The sequence below is a fragment of the Colobus angolensis genome, unplaced genomic scaffold, assembly GCF_000951035.1.
Source record: "Colobus angolensis palliatus isolate OR3802 unplaced genomic scaffold, Cang.pa_1.0 Scaffold36, whole genome shotgun sequence".
Taxonomy (NCBI): domain Eukaryota; kingdom Metazoa; phylum Chordata; class Mammalia; order Primates; family Cercopithecidae; genus Colobus; species Colobus angolensis.
Window position 1 is genome coordinate 3,438,136 of NW_012116932.1, and position 15,809 is coordinate 3,453,944.

A 15,809-nucleotide genomic window follows, 5' to 3' on the forward strand; every position below is an offset into this window, starting at 1 on the left:
GACAAGACTATTGTATGTTGACAGGTCATGTACATAAATGCATCTCACTTTTTATCCTCTTTTCTCAAATCCCTGGAAGTTCTGTGGGGCCGACCTGACCACCTTCTTTTCTCCCTTTTATCTCCTGTGGCTTGGAGCTTTCTCATCTTTTCCATTTCCCACCTCATGTAGAGCCAGCTGGTCCTATGAGTTAAGTTGGGGTTAGGGGAGGGATTTGGCTTCAGAGGCCTCCAATCCTTGGCTTTATATTCCAACCCAGCCTTCCTAACAGCTCTGTGTTGGGGTTTCAGTCATAAGCTTGACCTGCAATCATGGTATTTTTCTTTCCTTCACCACTGACACTTGAGAATTTATCTTCCTTGTGGACTTCTAGGGCAGTAGTGGCTTAAGGTCCAATGTGTGATTTGAATATACCTGGATCCAATGGCTTATTTATGCTTTGAATAGAATGTAAGGGTCTAGGCTTGAGAGTTAGATCTGGCATCATATTCTTGTCTAGCCATGAATAGCTGTGAAAACTTTACCTCTCTAAGTCTCAGTCTTCTGTGAAAAGGACATCATAATTTATATCTCATAGGATTAATAGCTGTGAAAACTTTACTTCTCTAAGTCTCAGTCTTCTGTGAAAAGGACATCATCATTTATACCTCAAAGGATTTTGTAATGAATGCGTCAGAAAATGTATCACAAGCACTTACTAGAGTGTATGGCACAGAAGATGAAGCTTTATAGTTCAAAGCCTTTTCCAGGAGTTGTACAATGAGAATGCTTGGAAGTGACTGATTCTGATGTGAGGTTGGGGCAGTTGCTAGAACATTATACATTTTTCTGGTGTTTCCCTTTTCATTTCCTGTGATCCTGTGCTCTTGTGAAATCTCATTACAGCCCTAGTCACTTTGGTCCATTACAATAAAATTTTTCTTGGAATGGTGTCAGTCGGTTTATGCAACTTGATTACACTGGAAGAGTCCAGGAAAGGTAGATACAGAATAAATAACAGAAATAAAACCCCTCTGCTGCCACAAGATTTATATATATTACCCCCTTAGGAAAGGACAAGTACGTACATGGTGGGGTGCTTGAAGCTAAAAGGCCCACCCGTTGCCACTCTCTCCCTACATTCATACTCGTGTATCCATCTGCTCCAGAGTAGATGTGGGATAGCATATTTCCCCCCATAAAGGTTAAATTACGTCTATTTTTCAGTGAGACATAACCTTGACATTGCCAGATCCATTTCTGGCAACTTATGCAACTCCCATCTAAAAATAGACATTCTTAGAATCACATCTGTTTAAATGGGAGTAATTTCAATCTTACTGAAATAAGTTTAGAAAATGTGTTTGAGTATTATTAATTGTAGAACTTCATTGCGAATGAACTTGGGGACTTTTGCTTAGATGTTGATTGTAATCTCAGTTGACCTGGAAGTAGAACTTTCAGTCCTTTCTTGTCACCATAGAATGAACTTTAATGGTAGTATATAACAATATATCTTATCTACAGGCACGTATTTCTTTAACATTAAAATAGTGGCTGCATCTTAGGTCATTTGCTCCATGAAGCAGTGCCAGTGTAGAACTGAAACATTTAAAAGAAGGTCACTTTAAAAAGAGGTCTTACCCCACAGTTTTTCTGCTCAATATAAAAGCTGATTAAGCTTCCTGAGAGAGTACAGGAGGAGGTAAATTCCTCAAGGAGAGGGGATAAATTGTTTTCATCATTGTAACTAGGGCCCAAAAATGCCCGTTCATAGGATGTGTTTAGTACATGTATTTTGTACCACTTTACATACAGTATTAGAACTTAACAAACATGTACATCTACTTCTTTCCTCCCAGCCTTTTGTGTTGTTATGCATTTTATTTTTGTACTACATCATTCTTATTTTGTTTAAAATGGTTAATTATCTTTTAAAGAGGTTTAATAAAAATGTACCCAAAAAGTTACCATTTCTAATGCTTTTCATTTTTTGTGTAGATCCATATTTTTATCTGGTATTATTTTCTTTCTGCTGGCAGAACTTCCTTTGTTATTTTTTGTAGTGTGGGTCTGAATGTGATAAATTCAGTTTTTGCATGTATGAAATATTTTTATTTAACCTTCATTTTCGAAAGACTGGTTTTGTTGGGTATAGGATTCTATGTTGACAATTGTTGTTGTTTTCTAATAGAAATGGGGTTTGCTAGGTTGGTTGCCCAGGCTGATCTCAAACTCCAGGCTTAAGTGATCCTTCCCTGTTGAACTCCCAAAGTGTTAGGATTACAGGCTTGCACCATTCATGCCTGGCCTATTTTTTTTTTTTTTTTTCTTTCAGAACTTTAAAGTTGTGGCTCCACTGTCATCTTGCTACATTGTCTGTAAACAATGAGAAATCTGCTGTCATTGTATCTTTGGTCCCTCATATGTAAAATTTTTTTTTCCTCCGACTGTTTTTAAGATTTTTGCCTTTATCACTAGTTTTGAACAATTTGAGCAATTTGATTATTTGTGCCTTGGTGTAGAGATTTTATGTTTCCTGTGTTTAAGGGTCATTAAGCTTCTTGGATCTCAGAGTTATAATTTTCATCAAATTTTGAAAATTTTTCTCCATTATTCCTTAGAATTTTTCTGTCCCACTCTTCTCTCCTCTACTTTGGAAACTCCAGTTACACATATTTAAGGCTAAAGTTGTTCATAGTTCACTGATGCTCTGTTGTTGTTTTTTCTTTCTTTCTTTTTTCTCTCTTTATATGATGGCTTTATAATACGAAAACTTGGCTAGGCTAAACTACATTTCACAGACTTTCCTTTCTTGTGTGTTTACAGATTGGGTGGGTCACAAGAACTCATCTTTCACGATTTGGAAGCTGGAAGGAAAGAAGCACTTTTGTAGCTGACTCACCTCAATGGCATGAACAGTGTCTGAGCCTACAACTGTGCTACCTTCTCTGGATTTTTCTTCACTTTTTCCTTACTCATGAGCCAGGTATGTGTTTTTAGTTCCATAAAAAAGAGCCCTGGCCAGGCGTGGTGGCTCACACCTGTAATCTCAGCACTTTGGGAGGCTGAGGCAGGCAGATCACTTGAGCTCAGGAGTTTTTGATACCAGGATGGGCAACATGGTGAAACCCCGATCTATAAAAAATACAAAAAATTAGCCAGGCATGGTGGCATGAACCAGTATTCCCAGCTACTCAGTGGGCTGAGGTGGGAGGATATCTTGAGTCTGAGCCGAGATAAGTGCCACTGTGCTCTAGCCTTGTTGACAGAACCAGAGCCTGTCTCAAAGGAAAAAAGAAATTACCATTGCACCAAAGTCAAAGGCAACAAGAAAAGACATGGATTTCAGTCTGTCCTCATGGAGTTCTAGCTCATGATTACAGGGTTTCAGCTTGCTTGCAATAGTCTTTTCCTGACATTCCCTTACTGACTTCCTTCCCTATGGGCTCTATATCAGATGCAGAGACACAGCCTTACAGAAGCTGCTTAACCAACCCTCATAACTGCATAAGCCAATTCCCTGTAACAAGTTTCTTTATATATGTATGTATGTGTTCGACTAGAGAAGCGGGACCAGTGTGAGATATACAGAGGTACTATTCCCAGACTGTGTGCATATTGCATACTGATTCCCCTACATCTTTTAGGTGGTTATTTCCTGGGCTTCACAGTTTCCTTACATTCGTTCCTTACATTAGTATTCTGCTGAATACATGGGGAGGACTAAAGAACTTTCCAGTGTTCCCTCTCTGTGAAGCCCTCTCCTCTCTTATATTCCGTTTGCAAACTCTAGCTGCTCTAATATTTTTGCACTCCACTTTTTCTACTTACGGCGTCTGCTGGGAGTCTGCCTGTGTTCCCTCTCTGATGTGACTAGAATGTGTTCCCCAAAGTTTGTGTGTTAGAAGCTTAATCTCCAATGTAACAATATTGAGAGTTGGGACTTTCAAGGGATGATTAGGTCATGAGGATGATTATTAGGTCATGATTAGGGCATTAGCTCTGGCCTCATGAAAGAATTAATGTTGTTATGGGATTGGGTTAGTTATTGCAGGAGCAAGTTCCTGATAAAAGGATGAGTTTTGCTCCCTTCCCCTGTGTGCTCTCTTGCCCTTCTGCCTTCTGCCATGGAATGACTCAGCAAGAAGGCCCTCACCAGATGTACTCTTCTTGACCTTGGACTTCCCAGTTTCCAGAACTGTGAGAAATGAGTTTCTTTTCTTTATAAACTGCTGAATCTGTGGTATTCAGTTATAGCAACATAAAATGGACTAAGACAGAAAATTGGTACTGAGAAGTAGGGCTGTTGCTATAACAAATACCCACAAATGTGGAAGTGGCTTAGGAACTGGATAATGGATAGAGGCTAGAAGAATTTGGTATAGCAAGGTAGAAAAGCTTGGATTGCTGTGAATGGTGCATTAAGGGCAGTTCTGATGAGGGCTCAAAAACAGGGAAGAGGAGCGAAAGTCTGGAACTTCTTAGAGATTACTTAGGTGGTTGTGACCACAATAATGAAAGAAATATGGACAGTAAAGGCCGTTCTGATGAGGTTTCAGATGGAAGTGAAGAACAAGGTATTGGAAACTAGAGCAAAGGCCACCCTTGTTATAAAGTAGCAAGTAACCGGGCTGAACAGTGTCCCTGCCCAAAGGCTTTATGAAAGGTGGAAGTTACGAGTGATGAAGTAGGATACCTAGTGAAAGAAATATCTAAACAGCAAGTCCTCCATGCTACACATGGCTACTTTTAGCTTCTTACAGTAAAATAAGTTAGGAAAGATACGATTTAAAGACAGAATTTATCACTAAAAAGTCTGTATACATTCTGTCTTGCCCTTCTGCCTTCTATTGTGGGATGATGCAGCAAAAAGTCTTCACCATATGCAAGCCCTTCACCTTGGACTTCCCAGCATCCAGAACTGTGAGAAATGAATTCCTTTATAAAATAAATGACCCAGTTTGTGGTATTCTGTTATAGTAACACGAAACAGACTAAGACACCTTTTCTGTGCTCCAGCCTGGAACACTCTTTCAAGGCAGAAAGATGGGCCAGTTGCAGGGCTCACCTTATTTGTTTCCCATCCTTCAGGAATCACTGTCCTTTGTTTGATGTGGAGTGTCTTGAAAAACTATTGTTTCTTATATTTTGTCCTGTGATTTTGTTGTTTTAGATGGAAGAGTAAATTAAGTCCCTGTAACTTCATCTAAGTTGAAAGCAAAGTTTCAATACATGTATTTTGAATGTAAGAATAAATTTCTCTTTGGCATCTGTCATGAAATTAAACCTTGAATTGTTAATATATCTGATACTAAGGGAAAAAACTAACTTTTTTAGAGTGATGACCCTTTATCCACCAGTGGTGTGCATGTGTGTGTGTGTCCATGTGCGCACACACATATGCACAAATTTTTTATCTACCGGTGGTGTACGTTTGTTATTGTACTAAAAACCTTCACTTTAGAGCACTTTTAGAAATGTGTATTAGTGTTGTTTTATAGCAAGGAATCTTTGGATTGTTTTATGTCTAGGAAATGAACCAACCTGTAAATTGTGTAATTGTGTTTTTGTTATATTAGTTTGCCCATCTACTCACTTTTATAATTGAAACCTGGCAAATTTTCTTAGTGTTTCCAAGTGCTATATAGGAAGTTAAAATACTGTGAATACTAGGTAAATATGAGTTGACCCACTTTATAGCTAAAAAGAGAAAACATTCTGAACTGAGATACACACTAAGTAAGCAAAGGGATACACACTAAGTAAGCTACTGATATTTTGTATTCTCCACTGTGGGCCAGGAAAACTGCCAAGCGTTTTGTATTATTTATTTACTCTTTATAACAGCTTTGTAAATGGAGTTTATTGTCCCATTTTACAGATGAGAAAAATGAGACCCCCAAGAAATTTATTACTTGCTTAAGAATATACAGCAAGTGTCATAGCTAGGATTTGAACTCAGGTTTGTCTGCTTCCAAATTTCATGTTTTTTTTTTTTTTTTCTCATGTTATAATTCCCTTATGGAGGTTAGCATACCATTCAAGTCATTACATTTAGTGGTGTTTTCACAGGGAAAGAATGAATAAGTCTGGCCGATTGGTGACATGTAAGACATGGACCAATACAATACAATTTCAGTGGTTACTGATTAAAGGCCTATAGTCATTCATGAATAAAGAAGTCACTAAAGCTGGTGTGCAGTATACTAAAACTAGTTTATCATAATCATAGGGTTTAGTTGATAACAAATGAAGTATAAAACCATAGTGTTTTAATTGGTTAGAAAGAAAAAAGTGATTGTATCTCCCTTATTTTCATCATACTCAATGTAATATTTCTTAACCTTACCCAAGCACTGAAACAGTCCAGAAATTCCTCCCTAAGTGGAGGGTATGAATAAGTTCATTGACTCAGTTACGGCATCAGTCAACTTTTATTGAGGGCCTACAATATGCTTAGCACTCCTCCAGGTTTTGTGATGAGATATGTATGTTTGAATCATTTAGAGAATAATTCAATATGTGCTATAAATCAAAGGTTGAAAATATAGGTCTACCATTGTTTTTAGAAAGGTGAATTAATTGTATATTTCATTTGAAAATTCAGATTTATTTCTTCTTTTAAGAAAAAATCTGACCTTCCAGCTTATATTTAAAAAAATTAAGAAGAGCTGGTAGCAATTGCTGTACCTTAGATAAGGGATGGGTTCTTGAATTTGTCACAATAACTACTATGTCCTATTGGTTCTTCTACAAGGAAGCTAAGTATCAATTGCCATTGCAGTTGTCACTGTTGATTGTCAAGAATATTGCCTGACTAACTGCTGATGGCATTTGGTTTATAGCCTCTTGCTGTAGTTTTAGAGAAGGTATTATAGATGCTTTTATGCATTTTGTTTAGCTCAGAGTTTTTTGAGAGTTAAGGGGGGAAGAAAATAAACAAATGGACTTTAGAATGTAAGACTGGCTTTGGAAGAGAATCTATAGTTGGATAATAAAACTAGATGTTGAAAGGGAAGTATTGATCAGAGGAGGATTTCAGGAAAGAAGTATGTAGAAGGAATGGGTAACAAGGTTGTTGGAAGGAAAATTATCTTGGTACAGATAGATGAAAGAAAGAAGATAAATGGAAAGAAAGGGGAGGAAAAAGGGGAGAAAGAACAGGGAAAAAAAAGGCAGGCAAGATTTTCTGTGGAAAGAATTGCATCCCTATGACAACAAAAGTGAGGAACGTCAAGAGTATAGTGGACGCTTAACCAAGTAGAGTTTAGGTCTTGGTCAAATAGAGGCTCACACATTGTTTTTTTAAAAACTAAATTAGCTGTCATTTTTCGTATAAAAATCCACATTTCTGTTTTAAGAAAAATCTGAATTTCTAGCTTGTATATATATGTGTGTATACACATATATATATTTAGAGATAGGGTCTCACTCTGCCATCCAGGCTGGAGTGCAGTGATACAATAATAACTCACTGTAATCTTGAACTCCTGGGCTCAAGTAATCCTTCCACCTCAGCTTCCCGAGCAGCTAGAACTACAGGTGTGTGCCACTGTGCTTGGTTACTTTTTTCTTTAGAGATGGGATCTCACTATGTTATCCAAGTTGGTCTTGAACTCTGGCCTCAAAAGATCCTCCTGCTTTAACCTCCCAAAGTGCTGGGATTACAGGTGTGAGCGACTGAGCCCAGCCTCCTAGCTTATTTTCTCTCTCATGAAGGCTGATTTATAGAGACTTCACTTCTGATTACTGAGGTTGTGGGATTCCTTCCTTATGTAATGGAATTATGATGAGAAAAACTATAATTAAATTAAGAAAATAGTAAAGGTGGAGCCAAGTGTGATCTAGATTGTTCCGCCTTAGGGGACATTTTGGGAAGAGTTTGTGCCAAGTCAAAGGGTGAAGTCACCAAGGACATAATTTGCACTTTATTTTAAAAAGTTAAATTTATACCTTTTTTTCTCAAGAAAGATTTGGTGCTGTAGAACTTTTGGTTGATCTTCTGACTTGGGTTAGTTCAGCATAAATAATAAATCATGTAGTTGCCATTCTTTGTTGTTTTGCTATTTGATTCACCGGAATTGGTTTGTGGTGGAGATTGTGGGTTGCCAGCTAATATCCATTCTCTCCTTTTTTCTTAGTAAAACAGAATCCTGATTTTATTCTAGGCTGCAGTGTGCCCAGCTAAAAGACTGTACTATGTTTCACAGCTTTCCTTGCGAAGCGTAGCCAATGGGATGTAGGCAGATGTGTTGAATGAGTTATCCAAAAAGATTGCTGTGTTACTTCATTTTCTGTATACTGGAAACTGGGTGATTTACAAAGAGAAGGAATTTATTTCTTACAGTTATAGAGGCTAAGAAGTCTAAGGTCAAGGGGCCACATCTGGTGAGGGTCTTCTTGCTGGTAGGGACTCTCTGAAGGGTCCTGAGGTGGCACATGGCATCACATGGTGATAGAACTGAGCATGCTAGCTCAGGTTTTTCTTCCTCTTCTTATAAAGTCACCAGTCCCATTCCCATGATAATCCATTAATCCATTATCCCATTAATTCTTAAATCCACAAATAGATTAATCCATTCATGAGGGCAGAACTCCCATGACCCCGTCACCTCTTAAAGGTTCCACCTCTCAGTACTGCCACACTGGGGATTAAGTTTCAATATGAGTTTTGGAGGGGACAAAAAAAATATTCAAACCATAGCAATTGCTTAAAGGAAGCTGACTCAGTTGGGACAAGTGCCTGTTTTGGTCTTCTTTTTTTTTTTCTGAGATGGAGTCTCGCCTTGTCGCCCAGGCTGGAGTGCTGTGGTGCGATCTTGGCTCACTACAAGCTCCGCCTGCTGGGTTCACGGCATTCTCCTGACTCAGCCTTCCCATTAGCTGGGTCTACAGGCACCCGCCACCATGCCCGGCTAATTTTTTTCTATTTTTAGTAGAGACGGGGTTTCACTGTGTTAGCCAGGATGGTCTCAATCTCCTGACCTTGTGATATACCTGCCTTGGCCTCCCAAAGTGCTGGGATTATAGGCGTGAGCCACTGCACCTGGCCTGGTCTTTCTTATTCCTTCCTGCTTCCTGGAATGCCGACACGATGCTGGATGTCTGACAGCTGCCTTGGACCATGAAGTAACCTTGCTATATGGATGTGCTGCAGCTCACCGGTGGGGCAGAATAGTAGTTGGAGTCTGGGGCTCTGGACTGCCTGTTTATGGGCTTGTTATATATGAGAGAAGAAACCCCAAGTGTTTAAACCTTTTCTGTTTTGAATTTTCAGTTAAGTGAAGTTGAACCTAACCCTAGTCTAAAGAGCACTGTTGTCTGAATGCAACCCCAGGACACTGAGAAGCTGGATAAGCACTCTCTTAGTGTTCTCTGTTGAATTTGTATATGGCTTGGATCATACTCTCTACCCTAACCTTGATTCCAGAGAGTTGGGCCAGCTCAGGGTGGGGTGTAGGAGGATGCACTGTATACACACTGACAGTATATGTGTCTCCTCAATATTCAGAGGCCACATGGCAGGGCAGATGTTCATTAACTAATTTGGGCTTATCACATCTATTTAGTAAACAACAGTGGGGACAGATAGTGCCCTATAGGCATGTTAAAGGGAAGACTTGATCAAATTTAGCATTGTTTATTGTCTGCCTTGCAAACAACACACCTGGAGTTTTACCACGAAACTAGCAATAGTCCCTGAAGCTCAAGTTTAAAAACCTTCAAATCAAATGATTTGTAGTTTGGTTATGTGTTGCAGAGTTGACATCAGCTGGCATATATGACTGTGTCCATATTGGCTGTTATATTATTAACATAATTTTGGCTGGGTGTGGTGGCTCACGCCTGTAATCTCAGCACTTTGGGAGGCTGAGGCGGGTGGATCACAAGGTCAGGAAATTGAGACCATCCTGGCTAACATGGTGAAACCCCGTCTTTACTAAAAATACAGAAAATTAGCCGGGCATGGTGGTGGGTGCCTGTAGTCCCAGCTACTCTGGAGGCTGAGGCAGGAGAATGGCGTGAACCCGGGAGGCGGAGCTTGCAGTGAGCTGAGATCTGGCCATTGCACTCCAGCCTGAGCAGCAGAGCAAGGCTCCATCTCAAAAAAAATAAAAAAATAAAAAAAAAATAATAATAATAATAGTTTCATCCTGGTTGGGAAATAGCTATTGCTCAACCTCCCCAACACCAGATTCCTCTCTTTGGGCCTTCTAGACCCCTGCATGAACCAGCAAGTAAGAGGTGAATGCTTGACAGCAGGGACCTTCCTGGATTTAGTCACTACCCATTTGCAAAGTTAGGCATTTGAACCTATGGTGTTGTTGACAAAAAGAGTCAAACTCTATAAAATATTTGAAGAGATTTAAACTCAGCCAAATATGAGTGACCATGGCCCATGATTCAGCTTTCAGGAGATCCTGAGAACATGTGCCCAAAGTGGTCGGGGTGCAGCTTGGTTTTATACATCTTAGGGATATATGAGACATCAATCAAATACATTTAAGATGTATGATGGTTTGGTCCAGAAAGGCAGGGCAACTTGAAGTAGAGGTGGGATGTGGAATGAGGTGGGGCTTTTAAGTTATAGGTAGATTAAAAATTTTTTGGGTTGGCAATTGGTTGAAAAAGTTATTGTCAATAGAAAGGAATATCTGGGTTAAGATAAGAGGTGGTGGAGACTAAAGTTTTTTCATCCAGATAAAGCTTCCAGGTAGCAGGCTTCAGAGAGAATAAATTATAAATGTTTATCAGACTTAAGGTCCTGTTAACGTTAAATGCTGGTTGGCTTTTCCTGAATTCAAAAGGGAGGAGGACATAATGAGGCATGTCTGATCCCCTCCCCACCCCCCGAATCATGGCCTGAACCAGTCTTTCATATTATAGGAAGTCTATTCAAATGGTTGTGGGGCATTCACATTTTATTTTTGGTTTATAGTGTCATTATCCCAGCAGTGCTACTGCCGCCCTATATTTATCGATAGTTTGATTGAAACAGTATACAGGGGATATCACTCCAGGCAGTTTATAGTTCACCCCTGGATCAAATCAGATCCACAGAGAAACTGAGAATGTGTACTGCATTTCAATTAGCCTCTGCTACCCCTTATCCCCATGAGAACTGGTTTTGCTGAATTGTCATGCAATCAGCATGACAATGTGATATCATCAGTCTGAGCTGTCAACAGCCCAGGCTGAGAGGGAGGGAAACAGCACAAATGACACTCATTGTCGTCTGTCTCTTGGGAATGTTGTCAAGGATGTGTGTTTTTATATCATGGTGTCTATTTATAAGGATGCTCAGAGAAATGCCTAACTGCTTTTCGATGTAAGAACAATTGTATTACTCCTGAGAAACTGTTCTCTTTTTAACTTTACTAATCTCTTTGTAAGTGTCTAGTTTTCTCTTCTCCTTGTTTTTGTAAGTAGACTTATATCTATTCTGGAATGAGGCAGAGAATAAATAAATAAATAAAGTTAAATTAAATGAATCATATCACATTTAAATGAAATTATGAAAAAACTCAAAGCCCATGATCAAAGAAACCTAAATACGTAAGCATTTTGCATTTTTTTCTCAGTGGAATTTTAGTATTAGCTTATCACAATTATACTGAGTAATAATTATGATACTCAATTTTAAAAGCTCTGGAATGAAAATAACTAACTGAAGAGAATATTCTCTCTAAATTCATATGTTCACAGACATATAAGCTCTTTTTTATTACTGTATTTTTACAGATAAACACTTCAGCACAGTCAAGGCCTTGCACAATTAAATTTGGAAACTGCTTTAATTCTAAGGGAGGCACAATACGAATGTTTGTGCAGGCTTTGTCCTAATTTGCCTTTGAATAAACACAGGGAGAGTCTGTTCATTTTCATAAACATATAATCTAGACATACCCAAGTACTGTGTCTTCTGGGATTGTCTTTCCATTTTCTCCTTCTGTTAATAAATGGATTCCACCAGGCACGGTGGCTCATGCCTGTAATCCCAGCATTTGGGAGGCCAAGGCAGGAAGATTGCTTCAGCCCAGGAGTTTGAGACCAGCCTGGGCAACAAAGTGAGACTTCTGATTCCATAAGAAGTAAAAACGTCAGCCAGCTGTGGTGGGTCACATGCCTCTAATCCCAGCTACTCAGGAGGCTGAGGCAGGAGGATTGTTTGAGCCCAAGAGGAGCTGTGATTATACTACTGCACTCCAGTCTGGCAACACAGCACAACCCTGTCTCAAACAAAAAAGAAAAGAAAACAAATGGATTCAAGTCTCATCCCATGTAACTCTGGAATGTCCTGTTCCCTGTCTAAGAGTATCAAAGATTCCCAAGAGGGTTGCATTCTCCTGGTTATCTCCTACTGATAGCAGCAGGAGACAGCCAAATTCCTAGGCAGACAGGGGCAGGTCCTCGGTGAAACCTGATGTTTAAGGTGTAGCAGGACAAACTGCAGACAAAACCCCTCCAACACTGAGTTAAAGAAGGAAGGGCTTTATTCAGCTGGGAGCTTCGGCAAGACTCACGTCTCTAACAACCAAGCTCCCCGAGTGAGCAATTCCTGTTCCTTTTAAGGGCTCACAACTCTGAGGGGGTCCACATGAGAAGGTCTTGATCCATTGAGCAAGCAGAGGGTATTTGACTGGGGACTGTATGCACTGGTAATCAGAACGGAACAGAACAGGACAGGGATTTTTTGCAGTGCTTTTCTATACAATGTCTGTAATAATATAACCGATTAGGTCAGGGGTCGATCTTTAACTACCAGGCCCAGGGTGTGGCACGGGCTGTCTGTGTGTGGATTTCATTTCTGCCTTTTAGTTTTTACTTGTTCTTTCTTTGGAGGCAGAAATTGAGCATAAGACAACATGAGGGGTTGTCTCCTCCCTTAAAGGCAAAGACTGCTTAGAACCTCAAAACTGGGCTGCCAGTTCCAGGTAGGGTCCACAACCCGAAGTGAGAACTTTCTTGATACTAATTGAATTTAGCTAATTGAATGGTGCTTTTTCCAGGCCAGCCCATGGGCCAATCAGCACACACTCCCCTATTCTGAGCCCATAAAAACACCAGACTCAGCGACATGTTGGAACTACCTGCCTTTGGGTAGGGGCTGCCCACTTCAGGTCCCCTCTGGTGTCAGCAGCTGTTTTGTCCCTCAATAAAACTCTGCCCCACCTTGCTCACTCTCTGGTTGTCTGCATAACCTCATTCCTCTTGGACACAGGACATGAACCCGGAGCCTGCCCGGATGTGAAAGGAGTTGTAACGCTGTATCCCTCCCACCCTATGCCAGTGCTGGGTGGCTGTCCCATGTGTTGGGAAGTGGTGGTGGGGCCAGGCCAGCCCAGGAGCCATCACGGGCCAGAGTGGGGCAGCAGGACTGAATAAGCTATAACACAAATGAGCTGAAACATGTTCCTGGCTGGCCCACCAAGCTGCCAGCTGTGACACGTTCCCATTTGCCGGAACAAGACAAGAACTGTGACCCTTCTGGGGACCCAGAGACCCCAGGACTCTCTGAGTCAGAGCTGTGACATGCTGTAACACCCCCTTGGGGCTCCTCTGTTGCTGGTGTCTCTGAGTTTTTGGGCACTACTGCTTTCCCCCTGTCCAGATGCTGGTGCCTGGTCTAGCTACAGCCCCTCACAGAACTCAGGCCTGTGCTGGTGCCTGGAGCTACCCGCCCCACTGCAGCAGCTGGCATGCCTGGCTGTGCATCATGGCTGGACCCTACACTTGTTCACTCACACACCCCTTGCCACTCCGCACCTGGCTTGTCCCCAGTGGGCATGGGATCTGGGCCGACAGTGAAGCTGAGCACAGCCTGCCAGGCTGAGGGGGTGGAGCCAGCCCAGCAGTCACAAGTGAAACTCAGGCAGAGGCACCACTGGCCACAGAGGTTTACCAAAAGAATTGTGTGTCATTACTGTTAGTGGTGCCTACTTTATACAGGTCTGCAGCACCTTCAGTTCTTGCCTTCTAAGAACATAAAATTCAACTGAGGCGGGCCATAAGGCAGAGTGAGAGACTGAGGCAAGTTTTAAGCAGGAATGAAAGTTTATTAAAAAGTTTCAAGTAGGAATGAGAGGAAGTAAAGTACACTTAGAAGAGGGCCAAGCAGGTGATGTGAGAGAGGGAAGTGCCCAGTTTGACCTTTGACCTACAGTTTTGTATGTTCCAGCATCTTCTGTCCCTTCTCCCCTGATTCTTCCTTTGGAGTGAGCATGCACAGTGGCCTGCTAGCACATAGGAGGGACCACATGCGCAGTGTGTTTACTGGAGTTGTATGCATGCGCAGGTGAGGCATTCTTCCCTTACCAGTTGAGTGTTCCTAGAGGAAGGTCATATACCAGTTAAACTCTGCCATTTTGGCTCTTAATGCACATGCTTGAGACCACTCACTCAATTCCTGAGATCTAATCGGAAAGCTGCTGATAACCAGTTTCAGTTTTTTCCATCTATTGGGAGACTGCCTTTCTCTGGTGCTGGCTGCAACCCATTAGTGTTTTGGAGAGACAGTTAACAACCACCTGACTATCACCTGATGGTTGCCTAATATTGCTAGGGGGGCGTCTCTCCTACCCTGCTCATGTCTGCCTGACTACCTAATGTAATACTACTTTAAATTATTATTCTGGTTGATTTCTTAGCCCCAAAAATGAATCATCCCTCCTCCTTTCTTATTGCCCAAAACATTATTAGCACAGGGTTATTTTGTGTAGCACTTTTTAAAAAATTGGAGATAACCTAAGAGGCCATAGCACTGCAAAAATGGGGATCACCTTAAAGTTCAGTGTTAGGCAGCATTGCCCCTGGCTATTTCCATCACAAGGAAACAGCCTTCTTTCTCTTGAGCCCCCTCCTGCTCCCTTGTTGCTGGCCCCTCCTCCTCTTCTTGTTTATTGTACAACAAAACCACTTACCAGGCAAAGCTTAAAATTTGCTGGTACTTTGAACCTGCAGAGAAGTTTAACTGCCTCCCTCAACCTCCTGCCCATATCAGAATAGAGGCCTTTGTATGCTAGAGTTTCCAATATCAAATAATGGCAACAATAATAGTGAAAACATTTTACATTATATTTTACTTTAAGTTATAGCAGAGCAAATTTTCAGTAGGGCTGTCTTCCCACCAACAAGATTCTTGGGATCTTATCATTTGTGAGGAGGAATCTGGAGACTATATTATAATAGACACCCTTTTATCTGATATTATTGAATTGTTAAAAGGGTAACTTAACAATTAATTGAAAAGTCAGTTAATGCAAAGATTCATAAAATGATTGATATCTTATGTTTTATATTTTATTAAAATGTGTAACCTGTTCATCTTTTGATGTTGGGCTAAGTTTTCTTTTGATTACTTAGTAATTAGAGTTCTAGTGTCTCTTTCTTATAAATTCTAGCTATAATATATTTGATACAGTGTCTTATATTTATTTAAAATAAAATGAGAACCTAATGATATTTTTAAGCAATCATGGCAAAATCCACTTAGATTTTTATGATTATTTTTCACCAATATTTATATTTATCTAATTTGCATCTTATTTGACCACAGTCCTCTTTAGCAATTTGCTTTTATTTGTTTTTCCAAAGTAGTCAATTTATGTGTCCTAAAAGTGACAACCATCTTTTCTTTTTCATTCATTTAATCAGTTTCATTATCTTTTAATATGCAGTTACAATCGGATGTAAAACTAGCATTAACATCTTTGGGGCCAGGTGCGGTGGCTCATGCCTGTAATCCCAGCACTTTGGGAGACCAAGGTGGGTGGATCACTTGAGGTCAGGAGTTTGAGACCAGCCTGACCAACATGGTGAAACCCTGT

The 15,809-nt window shown here is 40.5% G+C and overlaps 1 long non-coding RNA gene across 1 annotated transcript in view; it reads left to right on the forward strand.

Annotated features, from left to right (window-relative positions):
* Nucleotides 1-15,809, forward strand: part of LOC105519791 — a 127,251-nt gene that overhangs the window by 5,217 nt on the left and 106,225 nt on the right. Inside the window, exon 2 of the long non-coding RNA XR_001003026.1 lies at nucleotides 2,809-2,968. This is a non-coding gene — a long non-coding RNA (uncharacterized LOC105519791). The remainder of the gene's footprint in view (nucleotides 1-2,808; nucleotides 2,969-15,809) is intronic.